Below are 24179 nucleotides of genomic sequence, written 5' to 3' on the forward strand. Positions count from 1 at the left end.
AGATGGCTCCTAAAATGGCTTTTAGATTTCTAGACCATAGCTTTTTTTTTTCCCTAGGGGATAGAATATACTTAACAAAGAGCGGCAAGAATGTATTTTCTTGTATCTGACAAATCTAATTGACCATGATTTGGTCTGAAAGGAGGGATGAAAATGCCTGCCCTCAGACACCTACAGACAAATGCACAAAGTTTAGGTGGCAAATAAGATGAAATAGAGATTTTAACAAAAGGAGGCATGACAGATGAGACTTGGTAGAATGAGAACCATGGCTGAAGAATGGTTCTAGATCACTTTTATCTTATGCTAAAGAAACAGCGCAGGTTAAAAAGGTGTGGTGGAGGAGAGTAGTATAGAATTGTATATTAAGAAAGCACAGTCACAGAGGAAATCCAGGAGTTGGAGGGAAACATAATGATGAACATTTGGATTACTATCAATGCAGATAGAAATAGCAATTTTATCATCTGACTATAAGCTATAGACTAGAGATGTATTGGTAAATATTTAACAATTGGTTCTCTGAAAAAAAACAAACTTGATACTCTTTTACATTTGATCTGCATTATTAATGTTTTCTCCATCAGTTTCTTAAGTCTAGATATCAACAAAACAATAAAATTAAGCCTAATTTGCAGCATTTCCCAATTTTTGAAGCATAAATGCTCATACTTCAAAATTAACAATCATCTCTTACAACTCTGTTTGAGTTGACTCCACCCCCTACTATAGACCATCAGATCATAGATCAAGAGCTGATAGATAACTCAAAGGCCATCTCATTAAACCGTCCCCTTTTATAAATGAAGAAAATGAGGCACTAGGAGGTTGTGACTTGTCCAAGGCTAAAAGGAAAGTAAACATCAGAGTCAGTATTTGAACTCTCATTTTTTGAACCAAGAGCCCACGCTCTTCCTATTGTACCTGGAAATACAGAGGAAATAGATGAGGAGTTTGGGAGATAGAGCATCAGGCCTACTGTGGAGATAGCATATAACAGTGACAGGAGATTCAGTTATCCAGATAAGAAGGAAACAGGCATTTATTAAACACTTATTATGTGTCAGGGACTGTGCTAAGTACTTTACAAATATTTTCTCATTTGACCATCACAACAACTTTGTGAGGTAGCTATTATTATCCATATTTTTATAATTGAGGAAACTGAGTCAAACAGAAATTAAGTGACTTGCCCAGAGTTACAGCTGGCAAATATCTGAGGCTATATTTGAACTTGGTCTTCCTGATACCAGACTCAGAGCTCTAATTCATTGTGTCACCTAATTGCCTCTGAGCTGCTAGACTTGTTGCTCTGCCAAAAGCATAAGAACTAATAACTTTTATACATGCCTTAATTACAATCTTATCCTTCAAAAGGTAGAGTCACCCAAAAGGGATTGGGAGAGTCTATTCTGGCTCTGATTTTCGCCAACAGGGAGGTTCAGGTTTCTGGGATGGAAACGGCCATTCTCACCTAGAGTCCATAAGAAAGGAGAGGAGATCTGAGCAATAGTCTGACCTACTTCCTGGCTTTGGGGGAGAGAAAATTTCAAAATGCTCAGAAGAAGGTTGGATGGGATCTCATAGAATACATTTCCATAGAAGAAGTCAGTACTTGGGAAACTTTCAGAAACAAAATTCTGAAGACATAAAGAGAAATAGTTCCAATGAGGAGAAATGGGAGCTGTCTGAAGACACTGACAGGGAGACACAAAGAAGTCACCAGATAGTTTGGAGTTTTAAAGGTATGTATGGAGGATGGAAGCAAAGGTAGAATGAACACCTTTGGTATTCAAAAACATGGTATACTACTACTACTACTACTACTACTACTACTACTACTACTACTACTACAACTGCTGCTGCTGCTGCTACTATAACTGATGCTGCTGCTGCTGCTATTACAGCTGCTGCTGCTGCTGCTACTACAACTGCTGCTGCTGCTACTACTACAACTGCTACTACTGTTGCAGCTGCTACTAGTACTACTACTACTGGTAGTAAAATAGTTAACATTTTTATACTGTTATAGAGTGTTCCAAGTTCTTTACATACTTTATCTCATTTGATCCTCACAAAAACCCTACAGGGTAGGTGTTATTGTTATCCTCATTTTTGTTGTTGTTGTTTAGTCATTTTCTAATTGTGTCCTACTTTATGTGATCCCATTTGGGGCTTTCTTTGCAAACATCCTGGAGAGGTTTTTGCTACTTCTTTCTTCAGCTCATTTTTATAGATAAGGAACTAAGACAAACAGTGTTAAGTGACTTGCCCAGGGTCACACAGATAGTTCAAAAAGATGAGTCTTCCTGACTCCAGGCTCAGTGCTCTATCCACTGTGCCACCTAGCTGCCCATCCTCATTTTATAAATGATGAAATTGAGGCCAAGAGAAGTTAAGTGACTTGTTCAGGATCACACAGCTAATGTATGAGGCAGGATTTAAACTCAGATCTTCCGAACCCAATTCCAACTCTTTAAGAATAGTATTCTACATTACAAGAAAAGTTCACAATAAGCTGAGGTGGGTGAGAAGAGCTAAGGACAACATAAAGGGTTTTTTTTTTTAAAGATCTTCAGGGAAAAGAGGAGAATCAAAGAAAGGCGTGGGAGATAATTGACAACAGACAAAAGGAAGAGCTATTCAATTCTCACATTGCTTCTATGCCAGAGGAAGTGATGTTTGAACTGGAACAGATAGAACAAAAGGGGCAAATGGGGATTTTGTCCCCCAGGTAAGTAAGAAGATAGTAAGAAAGTATTTGACTGTCCTTGCTGAATTCAATTTACCTGGCTAAGATGAACTATAGATGTGGGTGCTAAAAGAATTGGCAGATGTGATTACTTAAGCTGTTGTCACTAACATCTAAAATATTGTGAAAAGGCAGTTAGGTGACATACAGGTTAAAACAGTGACCCTGGAGTCAGGAGGACCTGAGTTAAAATCTAGCTTCAGACACTTACTAGCTGTATGACCCTGGGCAAGTCACTTAACCCTGATTGCCTCAAAAAAAAGATTGTGAAGATGGAGAGATACCATAGGATTAGAAAAGAACATATGACAATCTCCCCATAAAATGAAAGATAATGTAATCTACAGACTTTAGGAAAATGATCTGACTTCAATGCCGGGAAAGTTATAGAATGCATTTCTATATAGAATGTAGTAATTTGGTTAGTAAACATCTAGAAAAGAAATGGGCCACCACAAAGAGCTAGCATGACTTCATCAAGCATAGACATATCTGTCTCTGTTTCTGTTTCTATCTTTCTCTGTCTCTTTCTCCCTTCCTCTCTCTCTCTCTCTCCCTCTCTCTCAGCTTCCATAAACAGGTAAATCAGGGGAATGTAGTAGATTTTAGCATAGTGTTTAAAAAAATATCTCAATCTATCCTTTTGGAAAAGATGGAGAGATGTGCACTATAAGAACAGAACAGGTGGATTCAGAATTATTTGAATGGCTGGTCATTAATGGTTCAATATCAACTTAGAAGAAGGTCATCAGTCCCAGGAACCATGCTTGGTGCTATGTTTAATATTTTTTCACTGATGACTTGGATAAACACAAAGAAATCTTATTACATTTGCAGATCACACAAAGCTGGGAAGGATAACTAACACTGAATGACAGTCTGGATCCAAACAAGTCTTGACAGACTAGAACATTTGGTTGAATTGAATTAGATGAAATTTAATAGCGATAAAGGTAAAGTCACTTGGATTTTAAAAATTGACTTCACTAGGACAAGATGAGAGACGAATGACTAGATGGTAATACGACTGAAAAAAGAACTTTTAAAAAAAGTGGATTGTAAAATCAATCTGAGTCAACGATATGATATGACAGCCTAAAAAACTAATATAAACTTGGGCTTTATGAAGAGAATTATAGTTTCCAGTAATGAGCAGGTGATATCTGCATAGTATATTGTCCTGGTCAGACCATCACGTATACAAGGTTGTTCTCAATTCTGGGACCTCAGAAGACATCTAGTCCAATCTTTTCCCTTTACAGATGAGGAAACAGAGGCCAAGAAATGCTAAATGACTTACTTAAGATCATATAGGTAGTAAGTGTTGGAGGTGGGATTTGAACCTAGGTCCTCTGGCTCTAAAGACAGTAACTTTTTCACTCTATCATTCTATCATACCAATGCATTAAGTGCCCCCCTCACTGGAGGTCCTCAAGCAAAGACTGGCTGATTACTTGTTATGTAGTAGGGATTATTTTGAAGGGTATGCGTCACCTTGGTCTCTTCAAATTGTGAAATGTTGTGATTCTATGAGACAAGGATCTCTTATAACAAAAAGTAGAACATTATCAAAGAATATGAACAAACAGTTCTCAAAAGAATTAAAAACTATTGACAACCATATGAAACAATGTCCCGTATCACTAAATATATGAAAATGCAAACCAAAATAATCCTGAGGTTTTGTCTCACCCCCCAGAAATTGGCAGAGATGTTGGAGAGATTGTGAAAAGATAAATGTTGGAGGGGTTGTGAAAGACAAGTACACTGATGTATCATTTGTCGAGCTGTAGATTAGTATGACCATTCTCTAAAGCTATTTGGAATTATGCAAAAAAGTAGCTAAAATGTCTATACCCTGTGACCCAGAGGTTCCACTGATAGCCTTATACTCCAAGGAAATAAATGACAAAAGAAACACCACATATTCACCAAAATATGTACAGAAGAACTTTTCATGGTAACTAAGAACTAGAAATGAAGTAGATGTCCATCAAATGGGGAAATGACTAAACAAATTGTGGTACAGTGAATGTAATGGATTATTACTGTGCCATAAGAAATGACAGCTCTGAATGAATACAGAGAAGTATGGAAAGATTTACATAAACTGATGCAGAATAAAGTAATCCACACCAAGAAATGATATGTACAATGGTTCCAACAATGTAATTAGAAAGAATAGCTACCGTAGTACAGTTGAAAATGAATATTGTAAAATTACAAAGAACAATCTTGATCCCAAAGAAGAGGTATGAGAAGACACCTATCCCCACTCTTATGCAGAAGTGGGTGGATATGTAGGTGTGAAACATTGCATATACTGTCAGATTTTTTTTTTAATTAATCGATTGGCTTTGGAGTTCTTAGCTATAGTTGGCTAAAGCAGTCAAGTGTCTACACTTAGCTTAGCACCAATATGGTGAGGCTTTTGAAGCAGGGGTTCAAAAGGTTGCCTCCAGATGGGTGAATCTGCCCAGATCAGAAACAGAGTAGGTTAAAACTTCTGTGCCAATAAAAAGTGATATTGGGCTGGTGAGTGGAAGCTGTACTTCTGGTGTAAGCAAGATAGGGAGACTCAGTCAAAAAAGAAAAAAAAAGTTTTGTCTTTCCTGAGTATCCTACAAACAATTGGGGTCTTTCTTAGGTTTCTAACTCAGCCTACTGATCTTTGGCATCAGTCTTTCCTTTTGTTCAACTTTCATTTCTCATTTTGTGCCTCATGATCTTAGGAAATAGAGAGCTATGCATTCCCATGCTATGTGAATACAGGGTTTTCTATGACTAAATTTAACATCATAAATACAGCAGAAAAATCACAAGGGGGCAATATGGTGTAGTAGAAAGAACAGTTGACTGAGGGCCAGAAAACCTGAGTTCTTGTATTGGTTCTGACATTCACTGACTGAGTCACCTTGAACAAGTGATTTCCCCTTTCCAGGCCTTAGTTTCCTCTTCTCTAATATGAAAAGATTGGACTGAATGATTTCTAAGGTCATTCTAGCTTTAACATTTGATGATTCCATGATTTTGTAATTTTATAAATGCTAGCAAGTAGCAGGGAATACTTGAAAGCTACTGATTAGTCTTAAAAAATAATGGCCAATACCATATGGAAGCAATCCACAATGCCTCCAAGGAGGCCTTTCTCAGTCTCCTTGTCTCCCTATCTATGAGTGTGAGAGCTAAGGACGGCATTAAATCACACTTCCCTTTCCTCCCTTCTCCCTATTTCTTTATGGTAACTCATTAAGATATATTTCCCATGACTGATTGAGAGAAGGAAAGAAATACCTACAGATATGAATTAAATATACTACATTAGCCACCATGTAAATTTCACCTGAATCTTTTATGTCGCACAATATAATGTAATGGAAGGGCATCTTGGGGAATTGGGAAGAGGATACTGAGCCCTTCATAAATAATTTGAATCCAGTCCAGGTCACTTGTAACCAGAAGATGTGAACTCTACATTGCTGCTCAGAAGTATGAATGAAAGATTGCATTTCAATCCTAGTGCTTGTTTCCCTGGGATGCAAAGTGACTGAGGGTAGACAGTGTAGTGTGATGGTTTGGAGGAAGGGGACTTAGCTGTAGCACTAGTTTGTGATGGGCATATGGACTTCACACTTCACTTCTCAGAGTCTCAGAGACTCAATCTTCTCATATATAAAATGGTGATAATGAATGAATGAATAAATAAAGCACTTGTTCGGTGCTTGCAAAGCACTGGGGTAAGTGCTGGAGATAGAAATAGAAAAATTAAAAAAGACCCTACTCTAAAGGGGTTCAAGTTCTAATACGGGGAACTCTCTCTCTCTCTCTCTCTCTCCACACACACAAACACACACATACACACACACACACACACACACACACACACATAAGATTTAGCTGCAAGTCAGATGGAAAAGTCACATTTTCCTTAGGGTACAGTGGCAAAGCAGATAATAATACCTGTCCAGATAATAATACCTGTTTTGGGAATCAAGTGAGATACTAGATATATTGTTGTTGTTGTTTGTCCTTCCTCTTAAAGAGGATCATGACATCAGATACAAATGACTCTTTTAAATATAAAGGACTACTTAAATGGAAAGCTTGGATAAGAACATGGCCAAGTTACTCAGGGTGATACAAAGTCCCCTGTTAAGCAACAAGCCACTATTTCTCCCCCCTTTTATAGTTGAATATCACAGTTAGTCATTTAGGTAATATGTAGACACAGTATAAAGTTTTGTAGCTGGATTGGGAAGATTCCAAAAGAGAAACAAGAAGAATTGATATATGAAAAAACTAAGAGCAATAAGATGGCATCTGCCTCCAAGGAATTTGGAGCACTGTTACCCATGTTACCCATGAGAGAATGGAGGCTCCTTGAGGGCAGGAACCAATATCATTTTTCATGTTTGTTTCATTTTTTTGTGTCTCTGTATCCCTAGTGCCTTGTAGGGTGCTTGGCACATAGCTGATCCATTCTTAGTTTTTGTTATTGTTCTACTGTGAATCTATTGTCCATGAAATATAGTAAATCTTAACTGAGCCAATTTGCATTTTTTACTTTTGCTGTCTTTGAGAAAAGGAGTCCCATTAATTGATTCTTTGCAGTACAAAATAAGAGTTATAAGAGTTTCCTTTGTCCATCTTAAAAGTGCCTCCTTAAAGTTTCAGTGCTATCTCCTGGAGTATTGGGAGCATGTTCTCCCCTGTGTTTACTCTATTTCTCTATTTTGTGATTTAAACTTTAATTTTTCAGTCTGGTGAATCACGGTAGTTGTCATTTTCACCATCACTAATAGTGACACTGTGTGGACATAGAGAGATCAGGGCTGGAGAGACTCCCTGGAGGAAGCAACCAAAACAGTGTTCTAGGTGACAGTATCTGTAGGAGACGATTGTTCTCTTCCGAGCCTTTTCCTGAACTCAGGCTTGCAGATCTGTGCCCCACATCGGGTACTTTGGCTTGAAGGACAGCCTGGGACAGTGGAAAGAACTTGGACTCAGTTCAGAAGGCTGAATTTGAGTCCTGGCTCAGTAACTAAACTAACTTGGCGACTTTGCAGAAGCCATTTCACCTCTGGGCCTCAGTTATCTCATCTGTAACATGAAGGGCTAATCTCTAAAGTGTCTTCCAGTTCTAATATTCCAAGACCACACAATTCTAAGACATTTGGAGGTATACTGTTGTCTCTCCAGCTATCACATACCTCTTCATAGTGAGAAGATTGAAAAACTTGATAGGCAGAATTTTGGGTAATTAATAATCAAGTTATTAATTAGGCTAACTGATAATAAATTGATGGGGCTTCTCTCAGTAACCAAAGACAAAACCGTGGAGATCACCAAATGCTTACATACTTTTGGAAAAGAGGGTGCCCTTGGCAGGTGAAAATCAATCCTGATTTATGAACAATCAATGAGGGGGTGGTCAGATTTATGAGAAGGTCAATTAAAAGTGTTCAGCGTCTCCTGCTGAGAAAGTGGCTTGATCATAAGATTCAGCTGCCTCCAGCAATCTGGTAAAAGGAATCCGTCTCTACCCAGACCACTCTGGTTGGTTTTCTCTTTCATGAGTTGACTCTAATGGAGGAATGCAAGGGCAGAGACTTGATGCTTTGGGGCTGGAATTCACCGAGATTAGATTCTGTTTACACTCTAAACAGAAATAAGGTCTCCTAATTAGTCTCAAGATCAAGAAGCACATTCCCAGAGGACTTGGGTCATCTCATCTTCCAGCAATATTCTTCAGAGACTGACTGATTGATTATAGGGGTTGGTCTCTGAATGAGGAAATAAAAAGAAAAAGCTTTAATCTCAATTTAATAATTGTTTATTATTATGATAGAAAAATAATCACTTTTCTCAATAGGATCACAGATTTAGGGCTGGAAGGGAATTCAGAGGCCATCTAATCCAACCCCCTCATTTTACAGATGAGGAAAATGAGACCTAGATAGGTGAAATTACATGCTTAAGATCAACCAGTAGCAAAAATCATTTGGGATTTGATCCCAAGGTCATTGACTCTAGAGCAGGGATTCTTAATTTGGGGCAAATGAACTTATTTTTAAAAAGATTTTGATAACCATATTCAGTAAAATTAATTTCCTTTGTAGTCCTATGTGTTATATTTTACACATGTAACCAAAAAATGTCTCATAATGGGTCCATAAGCTTCACCAGACTGTCAAAGGGATCCATGATACGGTGCCCGGGGTCTCTACACCACCCAGGCCATCATCGCTTGGATACGCTTGGTGGGTCCCTGGCTGACATAGTGCACTTAGTCAGCTACCCCACCCAAGCCTTCGCTTGGATACTTACCCTTCCCGGTCTTTGGATGTCTCCGGTCCCTCCGAGGGTGGAGGGGAATGACTAGACAGAACACCCGAGCTGGCCGCTGCACACGATTTATTGGTTACATGCTCTCCTGCCTCCCATGGTCCCGGCCTCTGGTCTCTCTCTCCTGCCTCCCATCGTCCTGGCCTCTGGTCTCTCCCCGGCTCCGACTCCTGGCTCCTCCCAGACACCCCCGGGTCCTGCTCTTATAGCCCTAGCTCCATCTCGTTGGTGGAACTTGCCCAAGCTCCTCCCGTGTTCCTCCTTCGTAGGTGGAGCCAGCGTCTGTTACTGAGGCACTCTCAGTACCCTTTCGGGCAGGTACTAACCTCCAGGCGTCTCTTACTACCCTACAGGAGGCCACGGTCCAGAGCTGGGCCCTAACAATACGGAAAAGGTTAAGGAGCTTTACTCTAAAACCAATGCTCTCTCCTGTTGCTTTCCTAGTTTGTCAATGTGAAAACCTCTCACAAATAGAGTAAAACAAGTCAAACTAGTAGATAAAGGAGTCAACACTACAAGGAAGGCATGGAAGATGTAGGTAGCTCCTGGCTGTTGAGGGAGGGTAAAAGGGGGAAGGAGAAAGCAAAGTCAATGGTGAGTGAAGATGAAGATAGGAAACAGGAGCATTGGTCCTTGGGACTGTTTCCTTACTCCCCACCCTTCTGCCCTTTGCCAGTCCAATACGCTGGCAGAAAATCCTGCTAGAAAATCAGCTTTGGGGGGCAGCTAGGTGGCACAGTGAATAGAGCTCTGGCCTTGGAGTCAGGAGGACCTGAGTTCAAATCCAGCCTCAGACACTTAACACATACCAGGGTCACATGTGTGACCCTGGGCAAGTCACTCAACCCCAATTGCCTCACCAAAAAGCAAAAAAAAAAAAAAAAAAGAAAATCAGCTTTGTGGGGAGTGACCCTTGAAGACAAGATGGGGAGAAGGCAGATGAGCTTATTATCCAAGAGTGACTCTAGGTTTCTTTCTATTTGGTCCTAGGAGGGGAATAAAAACATTGTTTGCCAAAGCCTAATGAAGTCTAGGCCCCAGGAGATCACCTGGCAGTCTAGTTGTAGCCAGAAAAAGTCTTTCACAGGGGGATGTCTACACAACTTTCTCTAGGTGCTTCCCATATCCACCACCCAGGCTGGAATTTTAAGATTTTTTTTTTCTTCATTAAATCCAGAGCTATGCAAACTTGGATTGTAGGAGTTGCTGGTTCTATGAGCGTGTGTGTGTGTGTGTGTGTGTGTGTGTGTGTGTGTGTTTAACACCATTTTGGTTTGCAAAACGTGTTGTCGATATCCTCTTTAATTAATGCCAGTCTTAATGTAAAGTTACATTAATAGGCTATTGTATCTTTGAGCCCCAGGCAATGTACCCCTCAGCAGAGGCTATTTATAACCAAAGTATTTTAAACAGTTTCTCCTCCACTCCTCCATTCTTTAAAAAAAAAATCAATTTATACTAAATGTTGTTGCAAAATCAGATTTATCACCCAAGGGATTAAGAAAAAACGAAGGGCCAATTTAATGACAGGGTTTAGTTCATTATTTATCTTCCAGCATGTAAATTATAGATTGTCATGAATTTTTCATTCTTTGGGTGCCCACTACCTAATTCAGGCAAAAAAAACCCCACACAATCCTGCGTTACAAGCAAGTGCCTCAGCTCTGGGTGCAGGAGCCATCTCCTCTGCCTTCTGACACGAGATAATCTGTCAAAATGAAAAATTAATGGGCATTCCCTTAATTCATCATCTCCTGCCTCTATTCTATTAATGGCTTTCCCCCCCTTTCTGTCCCCGCTTCCCCCGTTGGCTCTCCCTCCTACCCCACAATGCCATGGCTCTGCTCACTCTAACAGCAGCACAGAATCTGGAGTTTGGGGAGGGGGAGAGTAAAGAAAAGAGAAACAGATCAGCTGACTGCTTGGTCTTGTGGCATGCCCAGTGGTTTAGCTGATAGATGGATGGCATGTTTTATTTATTAAATGAATCCAGGAGTCTATGCGGGCTCCAAAATGACTTTGTATAAATGATAATAAGTAAGTTGCCTAGACTTTGTTTTTGGTGTTACACAAGAGATCCCATTTCAAAAATGTTACTCAACCAACCATTCAAATGTGGCAGTAGAAATGGGGTTGGGGGATAGGAGTGGTGGTGACTGTCACCATCTAGCAATGATTCCATTTTAATTTTAGTTGAGCAATGTAAGATTATTTAATTTTAGAACTGGAACAGACCTAAGGGATCACAAAATCCAATTTTAATTTTACAAATAAGGAAAACTGAGACCCAGGGAGATGAAATGATTTGCTCATGCTGTTATGGTTTTGTAACTTCTGATTTCCAAGCACCAAAGACATCTGATGCAAGAAAATAGAGAAAAGTTTATGAATCCTTGCGAAGGGCATAGCTATTGTTGACTTGTGACAGATAGCAATCACTGCCCAGCCCTCTGGCATTCTCAATACCTAAGACCTCAGCAACTTGTAGTACAGCCTGAGCTTCCTTCACATACACATAACAGAGTGGAATGTACATACAGACTCCAAAGGAAAATTAGACTCCCCAGAGCTACATTGTTCTGCAGTAAGATGCCTAACCTGACTAGTTCGCTCTCCCTCTTGTCAATTCAATTCAATTAAACAAACATTTAGTATCTAACGTGAGCTATCCGTAGTGAATAGAGAACTGGTCTAGATACCAAAAAACCCTTTGGATTCAAGTCTTGCCTCTGACACATATTCACTCGGTGACCCTGGACAAGTCATTTAATATGTTGGTGCTCTGTCTTGGCAACTCTCTAATACTATGAATTATAGGGATGCCAACCTGCTTTGATAGTGGGAGTTCTCTCATCCATACAATTATTCATTCAATTATAGGTCCTGTCCATATCTCTGTCCCCATCTTATGAGGAGATACTGTGCCAGATGCTGGGACTAGAATGACAAAAATGAAAACGTCCTTGCCCTCAGGGAGCATACATTCTTTCAACACTATAACTCTCTATTGGCATAGTATGAGAACCAGCTAACTTAAACTATTTTTTGTTTGCATTAGTATAAGAAATAGTATTAGCATATGGCTTATTCCACATCCTAAATCCATCATCTCTTTGTAATGAGTATCATGCTTCATCACTGGTCTTCTGGTATCATGAATGGTCATTGAACTGATCATTATTGTCACAGCTTTCAAAGTTGTTTGTTTTTACAGTATTGCTATATACATTTTCTCCTGATTCTGCTTACTCCATTCTTTGTCAGTTTAAAGAAGTCCTTAAAATTGTGCATTTTTCTAATTTTGATGTTATGGTATAAATTATTCTTCTGTTTCTATCACTTCATTCTGCATCCATTCACATGTCTTTCCATGCCTTTTGTAAATCATCTATTTGTTCATCTTTTAAAGCACAATAATAGTACATCACATCCACATACCACCACTTATTTAGTCATTCCTCAATTGCTGGACATCCTCTTAGTTTCTATTTTTTTTTTGCCACCAAAAAAAGGTGCTATAAGTAATTTTGTACAAATAGGAATTTTCCTTCTCAGCATAATGTTTCCAAATGCATAAAACAAAATATATAATTTCACAAAGGGAACTAGTTATATAGAAGTATAGTTATCTATGTATGTACCATATATATATATCTGTGTATATATGTATGTATATACATCAAGTTAGTTACAAAGTATACTTGATATATAAATATGCATATATACACATGTATACAATGTATCTACACACACATATACATAAATACTGTTGATTGTTGGGCATGAGAACAATTGATTGGCTAAGAAACATGATTTGGGCCAACTTGGGTTTACTGAGTTTGCTAGCAGGGAACTCTCACCCCAAAGAGGCAAAGACTCCCTGAATGAACAGTACACAAGGTTTATATAGGTTTCAGGGAGTGAGGAAAAAGGTAGGGGATGGGAAGAAGTTGATTGGTTAAGGTCCTGTTTTTGGGGCGAGAGGCTGACCTGGTGCAATAACCCTTTAAACCAGTTTGAGGTTTAGGGGTATTCAGTATAACAGAATGGGAGAGGGGCTAGACTGTTTCTCAGAACAGGTTGCACAACAGGATACCATGGCCTGTCTTATTTTGGGTTGCTTGTTTTGCAAGCGCTATTTGGACCCTACAGATGTGTATATGTGAATAAAATGGAGTGATTTCCAAAATGGAGTAACTCTGGATCCACAACACATGTATGTTGTATATATGTGTACATATACATATTCACACACATATGTATATATATGTTTATGCCAGGTATGATACAAACTGCTTTCTTAGAATCAGCTAATTAACTTCTAGGCTAAGAGCATAGATCTGAGGTGCTTCTATTTTGGTATTTTTTTTTCTTTTTTTCTTTTTGGGTAGGCAATGGGGTTAAGTGACTTGCGCAGGGTCACACAGCTAGTGTCAAGTGTCTGAGGCTGGATTTTAACTCAGGTCCTCCTGACTTCAGGGCTGGTGCTTTATTGACTGCGCCACCTAGCTGCCCCATCAGCTAGGACTCTTACAGAGATGCATACCTACCCCCTCATCCTACATCTCTATCATCAGCATAGAGTTATAAAGTTCAATAAGACCTTAGACCTCATCCAGTACCACCACCTTGTTTTATAAATGAGGGGCACTGAGCCCCAGAGAGTTCAAGTCATTTAGTTATGGTTGCACAAAAGCTGAGTTTTAGAAGAATCGTGAGACTATGCCTTGTGGAGCACAATGGACAGAAAAAAAGCAACCACTCTCTTTGGTATTATTCTACAACCCCCAGGCCAGCAGGCATTCAACTTGAAAATGGGTTAAAACCATAGGAATGGAATTACCATGTCCTTGAGGTGGGGTAGTGGGAACAGGTATGGTGAATCATTCCCTTATCACTAGTGACTGAATATTCTATTTCTTATGCTAATGAAAGTGAAATGATAACTATTTAATGGGAGTTAATTGGTAATGGAATAATATGCCTCTGTGGCCCCTCCAGAAGTGACAAAATGATCCTGGCATTCAATGAACAATAAATCATCGAAGTGAGGCAGGGAGTGGAGGACAATTAGAGAATGAGAGGTTTTGAGATCAGTGGAGGCTGGACACCAGATGATACTTTGAAAAGAACAAGAAGGCATCAGCTTATAGATTATTCTGGACAAGAAGTAGGATTCAGGGAGTTGAATAAGGTTGAAAAGAGATTTCTTAAAAGGCCAGAAGAGATCAGAGAACTTGGAGACTGGTTTTACTCATGTGGATGATTAGAGAGCCAGACCAAATAATCTCAAAATAAGGTTAATCTATTCTAGTAAATAAAGTCAGCATTTTGTCTGTTGGATATTGTGTGCATGTTGATAAATTCTCATACCTGTAGTAAAATAGGTCTGCCAGTGTGTTGCTATTGACATCTTACTATGAGGTAGGGATAATAAGAGGAAAGATCAATCATGGAAAGGAACCCCAATATCTTAGATGGGTTGTAATGAAGACATCAGTAGAACCTGCTGTGCTGGGACATAACTGGGAACTCTATCAGATTGATACAGATGAAAATGTTCTTTTATTATTGTTATTACAAACAAGGAGGCAGGGCAATCGATCTGTGGGTCAGAAAGGCAGCAGCTGCTGTCAATAACTCAGATGAAGGTTGTAGCCTTTCACTTATTTTAAGGTTGCTTGCATCCAGTCTATAAAAGCAAAGTTTTCCTGGGTTTCTAGGCCAGTATTTCTTAAACTGACCCTTATATTACAGAGCTGACTGGAGAGAAGACCAGGAGATCCACCTGGGTCTACTGTGTGGCAAAGGGTGTGCGGCAGTTAATTAGACTGGGTCACAGGATCATAGATCAAGAGTTTGAAGAGATCCCAGAGAATATTTCATGCAAGCTCCTCATTTTACATCTGAGGAAACTGAGACCCAGAGATGTTAAATGACTTGTCCTAAATCATGCAGCAGGTAAATGGTAAAGGTTGGATGGAAAATTTGGTTGCCTGAGTGACTTTTTCTATGTGCCTATACTTAAATTGACCTGTTTTATGTCTGTCTCAAGGTAGAGTGTATCGCCCAGGAGGTTCTAGATGTATTAAGGAAGTGTTCACTAAAGAAATGGGCAATGATGATATTATGTCAAAAGGTCAATGACAACAGGATCCTTAAAATCACCTCTGAGTTCAACCCTACTTTCTTTGACGTCCTCATGTTATGGGTTACAGGACTTTGACAACTGTACATCTTGGTACAAGAAGTCCAGATTCTCAGAGCATTTAAACCAAATTCACTATCAATCAACAGAGCAAGCAAGCAACTAATGTGCAGTATTTAGCTTTGACCCTCTCCCATCATCTTTGATCCATTGCAATGAGCTAGCCAAAGTTCTAGGTGTAGATCGAAATACTTGAGTCAAAATCCTTTTACAACCATTGCTCACAGCTCATATCTTCCCTCCAAACTCATTTCTCCTCCTCAATTCCCACTTTCCTTGGATGTCTTCACCAGTCTTCCAGTCATCCAAGTTCACAACTTTGGAATCATCCTTAGCTCTTCTCTTCTCCTTAACCTTCATATTTAATCAGCTGCCAAGTTTTGTTGAGCTGATTCCATGATGTCTTTTGCATCTCTTTCACTTTTTTGACTGATAGAGCCTCCATACTAGTTCAGACTCATGAACTATTTCAGTGGTCTTCTAATTGGTCTCCCTGGCTCCAATCTATCCTTTCTCCATCCTTTACATAGCTACCAGTTTGGTATTCCTAAGACACAAATCTGACCATCTTGCCTGATTCTTCAAAGTTTTTAAAGACTCCCTACTGGCTCTAAGATTAAAATACAAACTCCTTAGCTTGGCATTTAAAGCCTTACACAATTTATCATCTAGCACACACTCCTTTTATTTCATGTTACTCCCCTTCACACTCTCCATTCCAGTAAAACTGGTCTATTAGCCTTTCCCAGTATATAGCATTCCATTTTCCAGCTCTATAACTTTACAGAAATGACCTTCCACACTTGAATGCATTCCTTCCTCACCTCCAACTCTTGGAGTTCCTTGCTTCCTTCAATGCATACCTTAGGTAATACCCTTTATATAAGGCCCTTCTTTCATTGCTACTCCATCATTTATTTAGATACTCTTCCTTTTGAAATTATTTTGTATTTCTTTGTAATGATTTACTTTTGTACATACTGAAACTCTTTCCCCAGAAGAGTGAAAATTCCTTGGCACAGGTTGTTTCATGCTTATCTTTGCATCCCCAGGCTTAGCAAAGTGACCTCAACATAGTACACACTTAATAAATGGTGAGTTGATTTTGTGGTGGGTAGAACTTGTGGAGAGAGAATGTTGACTCATTGTGGAGAAAGAATTTGACTCACTAGAACTTTAAGTACCACTGTTGTTGTCAAGGAGCCTTGAAAGATGAAGAGGTAAATATTTTTGCTCTAGGATGTCATCAATTATGTGTGTGTGTGTGTGTGTGTGTGTGTGTGTGTCTGTCTGCCTGCCTACCTGTCTATGAATTTTCATGAAATGCTGGTTGGCAGATTTTCAAGATATCCCTTAGTTAGAAGAATTATTCCCTGATTGATTCTCTTCACATTTCTCAAGGTAACTACAATATTCTAAGCCCTCTTTTCTCTCTTTAAAATACCTACAACTCTCAACCCCCTTCACTTCTTCTTCCATCTCAGCAAAGGTCCTTCCTTCTCATTTCCAGGTTTTTCTAAAAGCATCCTGCCTGTCATTTCTTATAGCACAATAGTATTCCATTACATTCATATACCACAACTTGTTCAGTCATTCCCCAATTGATGGACATTACTTCAATTTCCAATTCTTTGCCACCACAAAAAAAGCTGCTATAAATATTTTTCTACAAATAAATCCTTTTCCTTTTCCTTTTCAGATCTCTTTGGGATATAGACATATTAGTAGTAATGCTGAGTAAAAAAGGTATGCACGTTATAGTCCTTTGGGCATAGTTTGAAATTGCTCTGCAGAATCATTGGGTCAATTCACAACTCCACCATCAGAGCATTAGTATCCCAATTTCCCCATATCTCCTCCAACATTTGTCATTTTTCTTTTCTGTCATATTAGCCAATTTGCTAGGTGTGAGGTGGTACCTCAGAGTTTTTTTATTTGCATTTCTCTAATCAATAGTGATTTAGAGTATTTTTTCATATGGCTATAGATGGCTTTGATTTTGTCTCCTGAAAACTGCCTGTTCATATCCTTTGACCATTTATCTGTTGAGGAATGACTTGTATTCTTATACATTTGAGTCAGTTTTCTACATATTTGAGAAATGAAGTCTTTATCAGAGAAACTTGGTATAATTTTTTTTTCACAGTCAAGATTACTAAGTTTGTATTTCCCTCCCTCCTATTCCCCCACCTCTTTTAACCCTCTCCCTCTTCAAAAGTGTTTTGCTTCTTGCCTCTGCCTTCCTCAATCCTCCCTCCTTTCTATCAGCCCTCTTCTCCCCTTTCCTTCCTATTTCCCTGTAGGCAAGATAGGTTTCTCTATACAACTGAGTATGTATATTATTCCTTCTTTGAGCCAATTCCAATAAATGTGACGTTCAGGTGTTGTATGCCCCACCCCCCCCACCATATTTCCTTACACTGCAAAAGTTTTTTTTGCACTTTTAAAATGTGAAATAGTTTACTCCATTCTACCTCTCCCTTTCCCCCTTCTCCTAGTTCATCTTTCTTTCTTACCCCTCAATTGTTTTAATATCATCCCATTGTAGTCAACTTACACCTGTGCCCTTTATGTATATGTATATGCATGTCTATGTATACTTTATGTATACTTTGTAGTTTATGTATGCACCTTCTAACTGTCCTAAAAATAATAAAGTAATAATAAAGTAATAATAAAGTTCCTTGGAGTTTCAAGTATCATCTTCCTATGTAGGAATGTAAACAGTTTAACCTTATTGTATCCCTTGTGATTTCCCTTTCCTATTTACCTTTTTATGCTTCCCATGGGTCTTTATCAGGAATGCTTGAAAGTCTTCTATTTCATTAAATATCCATATCCTCCCTTGAAGGATTATACCCAGTTTTGCTGGGTAGGTGATTCTTGGTTGTAATCCTAGTTCCTTTGCCCTCTGGAATATCATATTCCAAGCCCTTTGATCCTTTAATGTAGAAGCTGCTAAATTTTGTGTTATCCTGACTGTGACACCATGATATTGAAATTGTTTCTAGCTGCTTGCAATATTTTCTTCTTGACCTGGGAGCTCTGGAATTTGGCTATAATATTCCTGGGAGTTTCCATTTTGAGATCTTTTACAGGAGGTCATTGGTGAATTTTTTAAATTTCTATTTTAACTCCTCATTCTAGAATATCAGGGCAGTTTTCCTCGATAATTTCTTGAAAGATGAGGTCTAGGCTCCTTTTGATTATGGCTTTCAGGTAGTCTATTAATTCTTAAATTATCTCTCCTGGATCTATTTTCTTGGTCAGTCATTTTCCCAATGAGATATTTCACATTTTCTTCCATTTTTCATTCTTTTGATTTTGTTTTTATTGTTTACTGATGTCTCATGGAGTCATTAGCTTCCACTTGCTCATTTCTAATTTTTAGGGAATTATTTTCTTCAGTGAGATTTTGTACTTCCTTTTCTATTTTGCCAGTTACAAATTTTAGAGTTTTTTTCTTCAGGGAATTTTTGTACTTCTTTTTCCATGTGGTCAATTCTGCTTTTTAAGTTCTTCTCTTCAATGGATTTTTGTGCCTCTTTTACTGAGCTGTTAACTTTTTTTTCATGATTTTTTTGCCCCACTCTCATTTCTTTTCCCAATTTTTCTTTTACCTATCTTATTTCATTTAAACCTTTTTGAGCTCCTCCGGGAATTATTTTTGGGCCTGAGACCAATTTACATTTTTCTTTGAGGCTTAGGATATAGCTGTTTTGACTTTGTGGTCTTCTTCTAAGTTTGTGTTTTGCTATTCTCTGTCATCAAAGTAACTTTTTATGGTCAGGTTCTTTTTTGTTGTTTGCTCATTTTCCCAGTCTATGTCTTGACTTTTAATTTTGTAAAGTTGGGCTCTGCTCCTGGAGTGGAAAGGGCACTGTTCCAACTTTCAGGTTTTTCATGTTGCTATTTTTGGAGCTAGTTATGGGTGGGGTGGGGGGGGAGGTGTCTTCCAAGGTGGCATGATCTAATGAGAGGTTTGTTTATTACTATCTTAGCTTGTGCTCTGGTCTATGAGAAACCCCAAGCATTCTTTTCTGCCCTGGACCTGTGACCAGGGTCCCTATTCCCCTGTGGCTGCAAGCTCAAGTGTGCTAGTGCTCCTTGCCTTGGGACTTCAACCCAGAACCATGTATGGACAATGCAACAGAGTTTTGCACCCAGTGCCAGGAAATGGTCCCCCGTAATCACCTTCTATCTAGTTGTCCAACCTCTTTACTATCTGTGATCTGAGAGTTCTGGAAGCCACCACTGCTGCTGATTCAGTTGCCCCCAAGGCTTGCTGCTGGCTTGCTAGAGCACAGCCTGCACTGGACCACTCTTCACTCTTACCCCAGTGAGACAGACTTCTCCTTCTGACCTAAATTGTCTTGGGCTGGAAATTGTTTCATCCAATCCTTTTGTTGGTTCTGCCACCTCAGAATTTGTTGTGAGGAATTATTTTAAAGTTGTTTGGAGGGGAATATGGAAAAGCTCAGCCATGTCTTGCCTTTATTCCACAATCTTGACTTCACCTCTTTCTCAATGCCCAGTGCAATGTCCTGACATCAGGACATAGAGTCAATCTAATCTCTTTATCTACGAACTTGGACAATATGAATGAAAGTTCATAATAATGACTCAGAGGTATTGTCAGGCCTTCTGAATGACAGTAACACTACATTTAAGAGACTTTTGTTGTAAAATGTAGTTTATGGCATTCTAATTCTTCATAAGATGATAATTCACTTGAATTATATATGGTTACTCTCTAACAGCCAATGTATTCAATTCACCAGCACCTACCAGTCTAGATTTTTAAAAAATGGATTTTAGTATGTAGCTGAAGAAAACCTAGGGAAGGAACTTGTGTCCATCTACTCAGACTCACAAAACAAGTTTTTTCTTCCTTCTTTTCTTCTTTTTCTTCCTCTTCTTCTGCCTCTTCCTCTACCTTTTCCTCCTTGTACTCCTCATCCCCCACCTCTGTCCCCAGATCTAGTATTAAATCCTTCACCTACCTCAAATTATTATGCTGATACGCCTGCTAAGGTCAAAGTTTAAAGTACAATATAGTGCTTACATGAGATTGCAGTGATTGATGTGAGCCATCAGGCACTTACCTTGAACAGGGTATTATTCAGCTGCCTCCCTTGGAAGATTAAAAGTAAGGAAAGAAAGGAGTTGCTGCACTGGTTAAATGAAGGGTGGTTGGTCTCAATGGCTGCAGTTGCAGTGGAATTACTGTAAAAAATAGCAGCCGATATTGAACTTGCCTGAAACATCTCCCACTCCTTCTAATGTGTGTCCTCCAGGCAGCAATCCACTCCTCACCTCAATAACCCTGCTACACTCGCTGGTTTCAAATATTAGCAATTTTCAGAATCACCTTTGAAAACTGCTTTCCATAGCCAGGGCCAAAACCTATGATGTTCTGATGAGGCTTCTCCAATATGAGATGATTACCTCTGTGGGGTTTGTTGGAGGGGGAAAGTGCAGTGATTTTGAGGGTTTTTGAACCACAGTGTTGCATGATAGAACTGGGCTGGGATTTCCAAATGAGGCCATGGGTGAGGAGGCCACAATCCAAATCCTTTTCTCCAGCCCCTCCTTCCTTATTCCTCATAAGATGAAATAAAGCAAATTTTGATCTCTGCCAAAATTAAAGAAAAAAATATCTTGTACTTTTCATGACCTCAAATATCTGCCTGAAATAAAGATGAAAACAATGGCTCATCTTTTGGACACTAAATATTCTTCCACTGATGGCTGCCAGAGGAATTAAAATTTAGGGTCACCCAAAGGGTGGTAGAGCAGTGCAAGTGGACATAAATAGGCTGCAACACATGACCACTTGAGAATTATTTGAGAGCAGTAGGTAAAGGATGTTAGAAAGGTGTAAGGCCAGAACAGAAGATGTGACCGTGATGGAAGAGATAACTGAGGGACATCCCATATATTGCAAAGCTATCTAGAAATATCAAGAGACTAGGGGGAGGCCCTAATCAAAGTAGGTGGACACCCTATGGAGTATTTAGAGAGCACATGGACAAGAGCACCATATGATGACAGGGCAAGGATGGGAAGAATAGCTGAATCAATGAGATAACAGATCCACCTAGACCAGTAGTTCTTAACTCTTTTTATATCACGGATTCCTTGGGTCATCTGGTGAAACCTATGAATCCCTTCTCAGAATAATGCTTACAATAAAATACTGCATACAATAAAATATATATGATTACAAATGAAATCCTTAATGTCAAATCAAAGTTATCAAAGCACTTTTTTTTTCAAAAGCATGTTCATGGATCCCTGGTTAAGTACCCTTAATCTAGATGTTAAAATAGGATTATAAAGTGTACAAAGGTTATCCCTTTTGCTTTCATGGAATCTTTCCTGTTTCCCCTCCTGTATTCCACTAAGGCCACCAGGCCCTTGTGTTGTGTCCTATTCTTTCTTTCCAAGATTTGCTCTTGTCTGGCTTCAAGTAAGCCCTGCTAACTTGGCTGTTAGGGTGATAACAGCTTGAACATTACCCAATTCAGGAATAACAAACATTTTACTAGAGGACTTTTGAAAAAGGAACTACCTTTCAGACAAAAAAAGAAAAACAAATGGTGGGGATTTCAGGCACTGAAGCAATAGGGTGGGGGACCCTTGGAAGGACTCTTTACCTGCCACCCCCACAAATCATATCACATAGGCAGCAGCTACCTACTCATAAGGTAGGTTTTTTGTGTTGTCATTTGTCTTAACTGAACATTATTATTAGTTAGCATTTACCTAACCTGTGACTGTCCCAGGAATGGTCAAAACCACCAGCTAATGCCATCACTATATAGTGACTCTTGCATAGTAGGAGATCAATAGATATTTGTTGAATGAATGGAATTTGGAAAAACAAACAAACAAAACAACAAATGACTTTATGTTGCCCAGAAATGGCATTTGCTTGGAATCCTTTGTTTCCTCTCCTATCTCTTAGAATCCCTAGCTTCCTTGAAAACTCAGCTCAGACATCACCTTCTATATGAATCTTTCATTCCTCTAGCTACTAGAACCCCTCCTCTTCAATTACACTGTATTTACTTTAACCATATTTTGTATATACTTATATGCATACAGAAAGGTAGCATTCCATAGTGAATAGAGAGTTGACCCAGTAGCCAGAATGACTTGGCTTCAAGATGCACCTCTGACATGTATCATCAAAACACTTTAGCTCTTAGTACTCCAGGCAATTTTTTTAGGACTATAAGTTTCAGAGAGGATGTGAACTTCCTTTGGTTGAGGCTGAGGCATTCCCAATACCAATTAATTCAGAGGTCCAGTTCCTATCCCTGTATATGTATATGTTGTTTTTCCCAATAGGGAGAGGCAGGCAGGGACTATTTCTTTTTTGTCTTAATATCCTTAGTACTTAGCCTAGTTCCTGGAACATAGTAAGTGCTTAATAAATGCTGACTGAATGGATTATGTCAATATCTCTGTGAATCTCAAAGAAAAATGAGCTATTGTGGTGGTCTTGCAGGTTTCATCTTTCTTATGTATGCATTGTTTTGATTTCCTAGGCTCTCTGACTAAAGGGTTCAGAGACTAGTAGTTGGGTCTTTTCTATCTGTGTTTCAAGGGGGCAGGAATCCTAAGTTGAGGACATGTTTATCTGGTCTGTCTGTGAACAGTGGGAACAAATCAGGGATATTACTTGACCTTCTTAGTCAGAGAGGCAACAAGCTCATGATGAAATCTGGCATTGGCTCTCTTAAACAGGCTAAGACATGTCAGTCTGTAGTTTTTCCTTTCATTATCATCATCAAGGCATCAAGTCAGTAGCAAATCATAAAGAAGTGCTTCATGGAAGACCTTTCTCACCCATTCAAGTCAGGCTCAATGTTTGGAAATTGTTCTGGGCTTGAAAATAACTAAAATTCCTTCTCCTTGGTGGAGTTATGAATTGGTCCAACCATTCTGAAGAACAGTTTGGAACTATATACAAAGGGCTATAGAACTGTGCCTACCCTTTCACCCAGAAATACCACTGTTATGTCTGTATCCCAAAGAAATAAAAGGAAAAGGAAAAGAACCAATATGTACAAAATATTTATAGCTGCTTTTTTGTGGTGGCAAAGAATTGTAAGTTAAGGGGATGCCCATCAGTTGGGGAATGATCAAATAAGCTGTGGTATATAATTGTGATAGGATACTATTGTGCTGTAAGAAATTATAAAGAAGATAGTTTCAGAAAAACCTGGAAGACTTATATGAACTGATACAAAGTGAAGTGGCCAAAGGCAGGAGAATATGACACATAGTAACAACAATATTGTAATGATAATCAACCATGAAAGACTTACAGCTCAAAATTAAAAAAAAACCATTTATACTAAAAAAATTTAAAAAAATAAAGTAAAAAAAAAACCCTTTTTTCTCCTCCCCTCTCCTCCACCCTATCATAGTAGTGTAGTTGCTGAGGGTCCAAACTAGACTTTGTAGATGTAGACAACACATACCTACTTACAATGCAGGCTTTTAATATTGCCAATTTGTTAACTGATGTTCATGGATATCTCTTTACATACCATCTTCTTCCCTATGCTTAAATGGTTCTTAGGAATTAACTTAGGTACCTTTAAAAACTGCATTTACTCCTTGAGGTCACAGATTAGACATTAGGATGTGATTGCTTCAGCACATGAATTGATTTACTCATAGCTCTAAACAATCACCAAAACTTTCAAGAAGGTTCCAGGGGAGAATGTGGTGCTGGTCCCAAAGAGGACAACCCTGTGCAGTAGAAAACTAGAGCTTTAATGCAGATATCTACTGCTGAACAATGCTGCATTCTCACTTAAGAGCTCAGTCAATCTATGTGAGAGTTAAAACAACAAC

This window comes from Vombatus ursinus, unplaced genomic scaffold (genome assembly GCF_900497805.2).
Source record: "Vombatus ursinus unplaced genomic scaffold, bare-nosed wombat genome assembly UNPS02014832.1, whole genome shotgun sequence".
Lineage (NCBI taxonomy): Eukaryota > Metazoa > Chordata > Mammalia > Diprotodontia > Vombatidae > Vombatus > Vombatus ursinus.